Genomic DNA, 12323 nt, shown 5'->3' with positions numbered 1-12323 from the left:
GTGAAGTCTCTTTAGGAGATGAGAAGAGATCCATCAGGAGAGGACAAGGACCCTGAGGACCAGGGTTAAAGGATAAGGCCTAATAAGAAAAACAGGCCGAGGACAAAATGGATTCTATAAGCTTCATCTCTGGCCCATAACTGCTGACAGCATATAAGCAGTTATTGAGTACATTGCAACAGGAGTACTAGTCACAGAATAAGTGATTTCAACAGGACAGCTTGATGTGCCATGGAAAGATAGTCACAGGGCATTGACTAAGACTAACTTGTATGTGCTAAGTACATAATGTACTGAAAGTGCCAATTACCACAATGCCCAGAAAGCAGAAGAAGAAGAGGCCGCTGGAAGGGGGGTGGGGGGGTCCCTTGTCCAGAGGGTTTAGAAACTAGCACCAAGGACAAACTGTCAAGGGAGATAAGGAAGCCATTTTTGACAGCACCCAAACTTGTAATGACCTAAAGTTACCAATAAAACAACCAATCACCGATTTAAAAGTATAACTACCAATCAAAATGCTAATGTAACCTCCAATTAGAATGCGAGTATAGCAGCTCTCATGGAATGAGTCGTGCAGCCGAATTCTGGATGGATTGGAGGGGGGAAACATGGCTGAGCGGAAGACCTGAGAGTAGCAAGTTGCAGTAATGTAAGCGTGATGTGACAAGGGCGTGGATAAGGGTTTTGGTAGTGTGTTCGGAGAGCAAGGGTTGGATTTTGATGATATTATAGAGGAAGAACCTGTGCTGCAAATACAAGTAGGTGCCTATTTTGAGTCTATTCGATAAAGATTCACTGGCACCTATGTATTTTTTTATAATTTGTACAATCATGGATAAAATGTGGACAGATACACCCATTTCCCAGAAGGGGCAAATATATCTATTACTGAATTTATTTATTTGAAAGTGTTCTGTTCTACACAATCTAAAAATGCTGGGTGCGTTTCAAGCATAATATATAAAACCCACAATATATTAAAAATTGTTAAACCACAAGACTTATATGATAAAATTACAGACCAATTCACTTTAAAAACTGGACATATTGAAAGCTCTTACTACTTCCAGCATTCATAATATTTGTAGTTCACTAGCTAGTTGCATATTCTGGGTACATAACCTGTCACTACACCTACCTCAAGAAAAAGCTTTAAAAAAAGGACAATTCTAGATACTGTATTGCATTTTTGTTGGTTTTGAAACTCAATAAAGATTTATATAAAAAAAGGACAATTCTATAAATGGGTACCTAAAGATAGGCACCAACTCCCAGATTCTATAAAGGGGTGATCCCGAGATGCATGCGTAACATAATGCTGTTACCGAGGCCCTCTTTTACTAAGGTGCGCTCACCCATTAGCGTGCGCTAAACGATTTAGCACGCATTAAACACTAACGTGTGCATGTTAGTCTATGGCGCGTTAGCGTTTAGCATGCGCTAAATCGATTAGCGCACCTTAGTACAAAAGGGATTGAATAGATTTTTTTTAAGAGTAGCGTCACTAAAAGAGATGGTATAGGGACGGAATATTCAGATGTCGATTGCTAGATCTAGGGGGTTCTTTTACTAAGGCGCGCTTAGCCGTATTAGCGCGCGCCAAACGCTAATGCATCCATTATATTCTATGGACGTGATAGCGTTTAGTGCGTGCTGAAATGGCTAGCGCGCCTTAGAAAAAGAGGGCAGATTAGCTATGCGGTTTACAAATTACATACACATTAGCTTGAGCTCCCTACGATCGCTACAAGTGTTAACACAGGCAGACAAACTAGACAGACACATTTTTCACCTCCTCCCCTCACTGGATCAAAAAAATCCCAGGAAATACGAACAGACATTAGCAGATCAAATTTCAACAGTAGTAAAGCAGGAAAACATTGATAGTCGAATTCATTTCAGATTATTCTCAAGAATTGTATCCTAAAATTGCAGAGAAGCAGTAACAACCACAAGGAGGGATTAAGGTACCATAGAAGGGGGGAGGGGGTGCGTTGCAAGTGGCCTAAAGGTTCGTTGGAATGGTGCAGGAATTAGGTTTGCCTAGGCCAGGGGTAGGGAACTCCGGTCCTCGAGAGCTGTAGTCCAGTCGGGTTTTCAGGATTTCCCCAATGAATATGCATTGAAAGCAGTGAATGCAAATAGATCTCCTGCATACTCATTGGGGAAATCCTGAAAACCCGACTGGACTACGGCTCTCGAGGACCGGAGTTCCCTACTCCTGGCCTAGGGCCTGAACAACGCAGCAGAGGACGTACCAAGTGCGATTCAAACAAACCAGTTTCAACAATGAAGCAGTACTGGCGACAGAAAGGCTTTTTTTTTTTTTTTTTTTTTTGCAGAAAACGCTACAATCAAGGTTGTTGGGGGGGAGGGGGTTGTGGTTTCCTCACAGCTGCCTACACTCTTCCATTGTCCCCAAACTATTATTCCACATGCTGCTAATGAAGTTAGAGTCACCTACAGTATCCTTTCTTATAAACTCAAATCCATAGAAATAATTTCGAATGCAAGTGATCTCTTGCACTCTATTTTCTTGCCTGCATTCAAAGCTCACATTCTGTACAACAAGATAAGAAAATAATGGGTCAAAGATGCCTTCTTCAGCCCAGTGAATTATTTGCACTCTCATAATAGCTGCCGTTCCTTCCCGATTCCTTCAGTAGTTTCTGCCCTGGTAAATGCCGAAACCAATTTAGCATTTTTTTCTTTCTGTACGAAAATGGAATTTTTAGACCAGCAGGTTGTGGCTGTTATTCTGTTTTAACCCCCACTAATTATGCTTGCGATCTAGCAAATTTTAGGCAAGATAATGAAGGAGGAGTGTGTGGTGCAGTGGTTGGAGCTACAGCCTCAGCACCCTGGGGTTGTGGGTTCAAACCCCGCTCTGCTCCCTGTGACCCTGGGCAAGTCACTTAATCCTCCAGAGCCCCAGGTACATTAGATAGATTGTGAGCCCACCGGGACAGATAGGGAAAATGCTTGAGTACCTGATTGTAAAACCGCTTAGATAACCTTGATAGGCGGTATATTAAAAAACCTAATAAACTTGAAACATCCTCTCTCATAAGCCACCGCAATCACAAAATACTAAACCCCTCTTTAGATGCAGCTTATAAACTGTGCTCCCTAACATTCCCATAGTGCCTTAAGGTGGTTTATAGTTTACTGTGGGTTTAATCAAAAGAATATTTATATTGTATATTTTTGATTAAATGTTAAAGGAAAGGGAGGGGGTGGGAAGGGAGTAAATGTATATATTTGATGCTATATTAGAAAGAAATTCAAGTGATGTATTTAATTTCAAATGTTTTATTATTTGTGCACTTGATGTAAGATTAAAAATGAATAAAGAATTTAAAAAAAAAAAAAAAAGTTTATAATGATGCATAAACCGCTTCCTTTTCATCTACGGTACATCATTTCTCCAGTAGCGGGGCTGTTCCAGCATTTCCTCTTATGTGCATTGCACTCACCATAAATCTCCAGCCAAAGCTTTCACGCTTTGCATACGATCATTTCAATTTGCAAAATATCTTTTATAATCACACTACTCATTTTCTGCCTTTACAAAGTTCTCCTGCCCAGGCAAACTCGGCATTTCTCGTGCGTGGCTTGACCTTCAGCTTACTTGATGAATGCCAAGGAACGAAATATTCATTTCACTCCATATTACTGCAAAACTCATTTGTAACTATTTTCATTTATATCCCTGATTAGTTCCAGTAACCCTTAGCGCGACTTCCTGCTTTTCTTAGCTCTTAAATGCCCTCTAGCATGGCATTACCATTTTCTGTCATTTCCTTTTCTCTAATAACACTATTTGTCTTTATTGTACACATGCTACCGCTGACCAGCACTATCTTTTCTTTTATGACACTGGCAGGATTGGAATGACATATTGTGCTAGATCAAAGCTATTCTGCACGGTTTACAGAAAGAGTCGCACGTAAAATCCTGAGCAGCCCTCGAAATAATACTGAAAATAACAGGACTAACCATTGAGAAACCACAGCGCAAAAATGTGCTGCATACAATTAATCGCACCGTTAGAAGCTTCGTGTTTTAGCAAGCGGCACAGATAAGTTCCAAATATGGGTCGAACCATTTAAGGTTACGCAGTGAATTGCAGAACTATGATCTGAAGTAGAGAATGACACGGGGACAAATTTTTTTCCCGTCCCCCGCGGGAACTCATTTTCCTGTCCTGTCCCCATCCCCGCGGGAACTCATTTTCCCGTCCTGCCCCATTTCTGCAAGCTCTGTCCTCATCTGCGCAAGCCTCAAACACTTTAAAATCATAAGTGTCCGAGGCTTGTGCCGTTAAGGCAGAGCTTACAGGAATGGGAAAGGGACAGCGCTAAAGCTCAAGGGGACGGGATAGGGAAATTGAGTTCCTGCGAGGATGGAGACAAATTTGTCCCCAGGTCATTCTCTAATCTGAAGCAGAGTCTTCAAGTTTGGTTGCTCTGAAGTCCGAACTATACACATCACTGCTAGCTGCAAATAGGGATTACAGTTACTAAAACTTTTCAGCGATTTGCTGACAGTTTCACAGAAGTTATGATTGTGTATGAAGGTTGTGAAGGCAGGAAGAAAATATAGAATCAGAGAAGCATAGTGGTCAGACAGCTGCACACCAGAAAAGCCAGGGTTCAAATCCACTGGTTCTCCTTGTGACCTTGACCAAGTCAACACTCCACTGCCTCAGGTTAAGACTTAAAGCTCTTTTTACTAAACAGCATTCGAGGTTTTTAGCATGGACCGGTGAGGTAAATGCTGCAATGCTTGCTGGTCTGCGCTGCAAACCTCTAGCACTGTTTAGTAAAGCCTGGTGTTAGACTGTAAGCCCTCCACGAACAGGGAAATACCCGCTGTATTTAAAGTAAATGTAACTCACCTTCAGCTATTACTAATCCCCCTTTTACAAAACTATGAAAGCAGATTTTAGCTGAGGCTGACACGCCGGTTCATAGACAACGGCGCGAAAGACAAAAGCGCGCGCCGACAATTGAGCGCAGCGCGGAGGCGCGCGCCGCACAAAATTACAGTTTTTAGGGGCTCCGACGGGGGGGGGTTTTGTTGGGGAACCCCCCCAGTTTACTTAATAGACATCGCGCCGGCGTTATGGGAGGTTTGGGGGGTTGTAACCCTCCACATTTTACTGTAAACTGAACTTTTTCCCTAAAAACAGGGAAAAAGTTAAGTTTTCAGTAAAATGTGGGGGGTTACAACCCCCCACAACGCCCACACCCCTCACAACGCCCCCACAACGCGGCGTGATGTCTATTAAGTAAAGTGGGGGGGTTCCCCCCCACGCCCCCCGTCGAAACCTTAAAAACTGTAATTTAGAGCGGCGCGCGCCTCCGCGCTGCGCTCAATTGTCTGGGCGCGCCTTTGTCCCGGCGCGCTTTTGACCCGACACCGACACGCCGAATGCTGTGCTGCTCCCAACGCTCATAGGAACGGGAGCAGCACAGAGCATTCGGCGTGCTGGCCTGCGCTAAAAACCACTTTTGCAGTTTTGTAGAAGGGGGGAGTAAGGAAGGTGTGAGAGCTAGACTGAAGAAAAAAAAAAAAGATCTTATGTAGCAGTTAATATAACTTTCAAAGGACCAATAGAAAAACTTTCAAAGCAGGTGTCTTCTCCATTAAGACTAAAGAGTTCTCCAGATCAAATATTTAATTAGAATTGCAAAAAAGTGCAATTATAGAGGCCTTTTCACAAAGCTGTGGCCAAAGTGGCCTTAAGACATCTTTACACGTGTCTTTCTCACATGCTAAGACCACTTTATCCGTGGCCAGAAAATGATCGATTTTCTATTTTTGGCAGTAATGGCCATAACCTAGTGCTGTACAAAATCACCCACTTAAATTGTTTTTCATACGATATGCACCCTTCTAAGTAAATCAAAACTACATGTGCAATTCAATCAACTTTGAAAGTCAAACTTCCTCGGACCATCAGAGGTATGCGGCTCCAGCAAATTTTCTGCTGAACCTCAAGTTCTTCATAAGTCCAATATTTTTTTTTAAAAAAAATATCATTTTAACATAGATTTTAATTCTAGTTTCACTGAAAATAATAAATATTTCACAATAATTCCCAAAAAGTATTTGTTTGAGCACTTATTTTAAAGTCGCATTGGGGGGGTGATAGCAGCTGACATGAATTCATGTTTCGCCCCGAATGTGCTCTCTTAAGGCAATGCCCCCTGAAAACAATAGACTAAACCAGGGTTGTCCAACCTTTTGGCATCCCTGGGCCGCATTGGCCGAAAAAAATGTTCCTGGGGCCACACAAACGCGCAAACGCTGCAGCAAGACAGAGAAGGGAGCCAGCAAGACGATAAACACCCGGAGGCAGCAGAGGAAAACACTACATCACCCTCGACCGGGGCTGCACAAAATACTTCACGGGGCCGCATGCGGCCCTCAGGCCACAGGTTGGACACCCCTGGACTAAACCTTAAGTCTATATACCGCATCCTCTCCATAATTAGAGCTTGGCACGGTTTACAAGAGCTTAATATAGGAAGGAATAACATATTGGGTTTGGAGGTTGAGTACAGGGGGGAGGAGAGCATTACATTTTTGTGAAAAGCCTAGTTTTCAGGTGCTTACGGAATAGTTGGAAGGAGCCCCGATTCCGTAGTGGGGCACTAAGATTATTCCAAAGCCCTGTGATTCTGAAGAAGACAGATTTTCCCAATTTTCCTGCACAGAGGATACCTTTTAGCGAGGGGAAGGATAGTTTAAGTTTTTTGGGTGAGTCTGGTGGTGTCAGGACTCGAGGAGTTCCAAGATAGTGGGATTAGGGGAGGGAGGATGCCGTGTAGGATCTTAAAAGCTAGGCAGGCACATTTAAAATGAACCCTGGAAATTATTGGGAGCCAGTGGAGTTTGGACAAAAGTGGGGAAACATGATCAAATTTGCGTTTTGCGAAGATCAACTTGGCCACGGTGTTCTGAATTAGTTGAAGTCTTTGAAGACTTTTTTTTTTTTTTTTAGCATTTGTCACTAACTTATCCAAATACATTTGAAGGCTTAACCTTATATATTTAGCATATCTCGCTAATGACACTCAACTTGCGATCATTTTATTCATTAGAAACATGGCCACGTCGTTGAAAGGTGAACTTAAAAAAACATTGTGGCCATGTTTCTAATGAATAAAACGATCGCAAGCTGAGAGAATCACTAGTGAGGTATGCTAAATATATAAGATTAAGCCTTCAAATGTATTTGGATAAGTTAGGGGTCCTTTTATTAAGGCGCAATAACTGATTTAGTGCACACTAAAGATTAGCTCATGCTAAATGCTAAGGCATCTGTTATATTCTATAGGCGCCTTAGCATTTAGCATGCCCTAAATTGGTTAGCACACCTTAGTGACAAATGCTATTGTTTTTCTTGGGGTATTGCCTTCAGACAGCCCGTTCGGGGCGAAGCATGAATTCGTGTCGGCTGCTATTACCCCCGATGCGACTTTAAAGATAAGTGCTCTAACAATTTTATGAAAAGGTCATATTCTAATGTTGCCATTAGCACATGGCTCTTTACCACCACCCATTTTGCAGGCAGTAAGGGTTCGCAACCTAATCAAAGCACGAATCAGTTAGCACATGGGAATGTCAATGCCCTGATTAGCATAGCTACGCCCATTCTCCACCCCCAGATATGCCCCTGATATATATATATATATTTTTTTTTTTTTCACACATGGTTTGGGCGTGTACATTTTAAAATTACTGTGGGACACTCCAGCACGCACCAGAGTAAACCCTTTAACACCGCGGTAAGCACGCAGTTTCATATAGTTCTCCGAAAACCTTGACCTAAAACTACACAAATCTTAAAAATCTCATAACTATTCAACAAGCTTCATGAACCAACTCACAACCGTGCTTGAACGTTAAGCTAGTTTTCCACATTGTATAAAATGCCCCTCCCCCCCCCGTGCCACTAAACACCACCACTAAGAAGCCCGTCTGATTTTATGTTGCATCTACTTTTCTCTTAGACCAACGCTAAAGTCATCTGAAGAATTTCCAGGTGAGCCAACACATAAAGAAATCCGAGCGCAAGAATGCCTTGCAGTGGAAAGGTACGATTTAGGCGAGACTGGCACGGTTGGCTGCGGACAAGCCGGGGGGATCCAGAAGATCAGATCATAACCATCTACTATAACGGGCCACAAAGTACCATTCAGACGCCTTTCTCTCTCTCACGCTTGCCAACCAGTTGGCATGCGTTCACACAGCAAGCATAAGATGTCTGTGAGTTTTCAGTGAGCAAGTGACAACTTCCAAGTACCAGGATTGTAGCAGCTGCCAAAACAGGTGACAATACATAAGCTCAGTATAAAACCATCCCTGCTTTTCCAGCATTGCATACGAGCTTCCAAATAAGCTAGACTAGAGTCTGCTCTTTAAATCAGAACACAATTTTTATTACTGTATAAACGAATTGTATTAGCTGTATTACTTTTTAAACTGGCACACATATGTTACAATTATATTACACTATTTTTACCTTTATATTCACAGTTCAGCAGTTCACTCTATTCAGATTCCAAACATTTAATTATGTCATAAAGGCTAATGTATTGTGTTCACTATACACCAGGTTATTTGTAAGCAACACAGCCATTTTGCAGGTGCTAAGGTCTAGTACAAAAATGCTAAACCAGCTTTAATACAAATTGGAATTGAGCTTTAACTGATGTACCTAGCTCACTTACTGAAGTTTTTATCCCCCTCTTCCCCAACAGAAAAAAAAAAAAAAAAAATCAATAAATAAAAACCGTGAAATCCTGATGAAACACACTGGGACTGTCTGCCCCTCCCCCCCCCAGCAAAAACAAAAAGTCTAAAAAAATGTCTACATTAAGATTCACAAACTAGGCGTCCTTTATTTAATAATGAGCTTGGGATCACTTTCATTTGATCTTCGAGACACGTCAAACGTAGGAGTTGGTGCAGCAGGAACAAAACAAAAAAAAAAACACCTGAAAAAGTTTAGTAAGGACTGAGCTGAGGCTTATGCAAAACCTAAGAAAGTTTAATTGAAACTAAAACGTTGCTTTCAAAGGGGAAACTTTGAGGTACCTTAAGATGAAAAGCATGCAGGTGGGCCTAACCGATTCACAGGTTTTGATCACTGAATCTAAGATTGAGCTTGTTGCGGACAGGGCAATTAGCCCACTGCAAGAAACTTGTGCGGTGGCCATTTTTCCTAAGGGTCATTGTAAAGTCGGGTCTTAGCTCCTTGATCGATAACGACAGATTATTTACTGCAGAGCACAAGAGGACTTTCGGTTGCGCTTTCTCGTCCGTTTTCACGTATTGGGGAAAATGCTGACAACCGCACGTGCCACAATAGGATGACACGAACAGCGTTGGCATCCTGCTGTCCGCGGAGAACCTACGTTACAGGTAAGTAACTACACTTTTTTTTTCCTGAAAGCCAAGCCCACCTAAACTTCCTTCCAACTCAAGCCCGAGTGCACTCGAGAGACCACGACTGAACTCCGTGGATGCCTTTCAATGTGTATCCCCCTCCTCAAAAATACTAATAATCCCCATTCTCTAAAACACACTTTGTATAATAATTACATTTCTGACATCTTCCCCTCCCCCCTCGCACTTCTTAATTTTAGCTGTTTGCATAGTTTGAAAGCAGGAAATCACCTGAATTAAAAATAATAATAATAATATATCTTTCCCCTGCTTATATTTCAACTTCCTAGAGGAACCCGGTAAAACCAGGATTTGCAGGAAGCGGCAATATTTACCTCCTGACAATCGTTTTCGCCTTCTGTTACCGCAGATCCTTTGAAGAACGCGCTTTAAATCAACGCAGACCGCGGAAACGCGCGGCATTAAGGACACTGAAAATCGCTTACCTCTTGCGTCGCCTTCAGTAAGAAGCTCGGCTCCTCTCCCGTATTTCCGCCACCCTCCTAGGAACGTCTGCTCGCCATCCTCCTCGCAGCCCTTCAGGAACGCGCGTAAAATCCGCCCGGTACGGTCCTCAGCGCCTGCTTTCAAGCATCCGTCGGGAGGGTTCGGAGCGTTAAGCGAGGCAGGGATTCCAGGCGGAGCTCTCGCAGCCTCGGCTTCCCCCCCTCGGCATTTGGGCTAGATCGAGGAAGAGGTGAAGCGCCTCCTCTGGCTGCTGGGGTTGTGTGGGTTGGTTGGTGGGTTTGGTTGGTTTTTTTTTCCGTACCACCAAATCCCCGTCCAATGCGTTGCTCCCTTCCCCGGCGCTGTCTCTTTCTGAGTGGCTGCGGCGGTGGGAGGGAGGGGGGTCTCGTGCTCGCTCTCCGATCGCCTCGCTGCCTCCCGGCGAAAAGGTTCATTTAGTTCAGTTCCCCCCCCTGGGCTGAAAGCGCTGCTGCTGGTCTGGAGCGGAGGCTTTGTCTCGGCTCCTGAAGCGCTGCTTTTCCTGCTTTTCAGCGCATCCTCGCTTCTTACAACTCGGGCTTCTTGAACGAGGCTGATGGGGTGGGTGCCGGGGCTGGGTTTTCCGCTCTTTTTCGCTCCCCAAAGGACTCGGTGGATTGGTTGCACCTCAGTTAGCAGCAGAAACTAGGCGAGTTTCACCTGTCTCCCTCTTCTGCTCGATGTGTGTTTTGGTTTGATTGGCTACAGCATTATCATTTGAAACCACAATGGCTAAATCGCATTTACAATTGTGCCTGAAATTCGAATGTCTCTATTGGCTGGCAAATGAGCATCCTGAAGTAAAAAAAAAAAAAAAGTGTCTTTGCTACTCTTCTCTCTCCCGGGGCGATTTATTTCCTAGATGATTAAAATCAATACTAGGGATGGGACTTCCTGTTCTATGTCATTCTACCCGGGGCAGGATAAATTCGTCGAGGGCCCCTAGGTACCCAAGTATGGTGTCAGGTCAAAAGCGCGCCGGGACAAAGGCGCGCCCAGACAATTGAGCGCAGCGAGCGCCGCCGCACCGCTCTAAATTACTGTTTTTAGCGCTCCGACAGGGGGGCGTGGGGGGAACCCCCCCCACTTTACTTAATAGACATCGCGCCGTGTTGTGTGGGGGGTTGTAACCAGTGTTCCCTCTAAGCGGGCGGGTGTTGTGAGCAAACTTTTTTCACCGTGAGCCAAAAATATCGGGCGCCAGCAAGTTATGAGCCAACTCGCCCGATTCTCCTCTCGCCGCCCTGCCATCTGCCGTACGCCTCTTCCGATCGTGCGCTGTGACGAGAAACGTGTGCGCTGCGATGTAATATTTTGTGCGCCAGCGCACGCCAGCGCAGCTTAGCGGGAACACTGGTTCAAATGGTTTTATTTATTTCCCCAAATTTATTTTTGTTATACGCATTGAAAATATTTGATATTGCGTTTAAATCAAAATCTCAATAAACTTGAAACGAGTGCCCGTGAGATTGTGGGAGGGTTAAATACTCAAAACTTAGAAGTTTTTGCTACGCCAGCTTTCTGGTATCTTTACATACAGTGGCGTACCTAGCATATGTAACATCCGGGGCCCATCATTTTTTGGCACCCCCCCCCCCATCTGTAAGAAAAACATGATTTTTAGTAACAAACCACACGTCACACATGAGTACCTAGGAAAAGGCAGCATCTTACATATTGCAGTGAGCAGTACATCAATACACCCATTGTAAAACTAAACAAGCCAGACCAGCACAGATCAATCCTACACCGTCAATCCTAACAGAAAACCATGTCTTTCGAACACACAGAACACAGAAAACACCTTCGCCTAGTAAGGAATATGTAATCACAAACTAACCCCTCCCTCTTTTACAAAACTGTAGTGTGGATTTTAGCTACGGAGGTAGCAGCTCTGATGCTCAGAATTTTATGAGCATCAGAGCTGTTACCACCAAGGCTGGTGCTAAAAACGCTTCACAGTTTTGTAAAAGGGGGGATAAAATAAAAATACATAGACAAAGGTTAAATTGAACCAGCAAGAAGCTGGACTCTGCATACAATGCTTCACAGAAACAGTGACACATGTCTCCTAAAGCAATAAATAAATAGAAATTTTTTTCTACCTTTGTCTTCTGTGGTTTCTCCTTTCCTCATCTTCTTGTAACTCTCTTCCTTCCATCCACTGTCTGCCGTCTCTCTTCCCCTATATGGCATCTTCTCTCCTTCTATGCCCCTTCCAGAAACTGTATGCCTCCCCCTTCCATCTCTCCTTTCACCCCATTGGTCTGGCATCTCTCTCCTCGCCTTCCCTCTCCCACACCTCTCCTCATAGTCTGGTATCTCCCCTTCCCTGATTCTCTGGCATCTCTCTCCTTTCCTTTTCTTCCATCTTT

General features: G+C 43.7%; 1 protein-coding gene across 1 annotated transcript in view; it reads right to left on the bottom strand.

Annotated features, from left to right (window-relative positions):
• The window catches only part of CNTN5 (contactin 5), a 1460727-nt gene extending 1450162 nt beyond the window's left edge, over positions 1-10565 (bottom strand). Inside the window, 1 exon segment of the mRNA XM_033947995.1 lies at positions 9909-10565. The gene's annotated coding sequence lies outside the window, so the exon portion shown is untranslated.
• Between the last annotated feature and the right edge of the window lie 1758 nt (positions 10566-12323).

The sequence above is a fragment of the Geotrypetes seraphini genome, chromosome 6 (genome assembly GCF_902459505.1).
Source record: "Geotrypetes seraphini chromosome 6, aGeoSer1.1, whole genome shotgun sequence".
Lineage (NCBI taxonomy): Eukaryota > Metazoa > Chordata > Amphibia > Gymnophiona > Dermophiidae > Geotrypetes > Geotrypetes seraphini.
The sequence above is the reverse complement of the archived record's forward strand: the minus strand, read 5'-3'. Positions and strand labels throughout refer to the sequence as shown.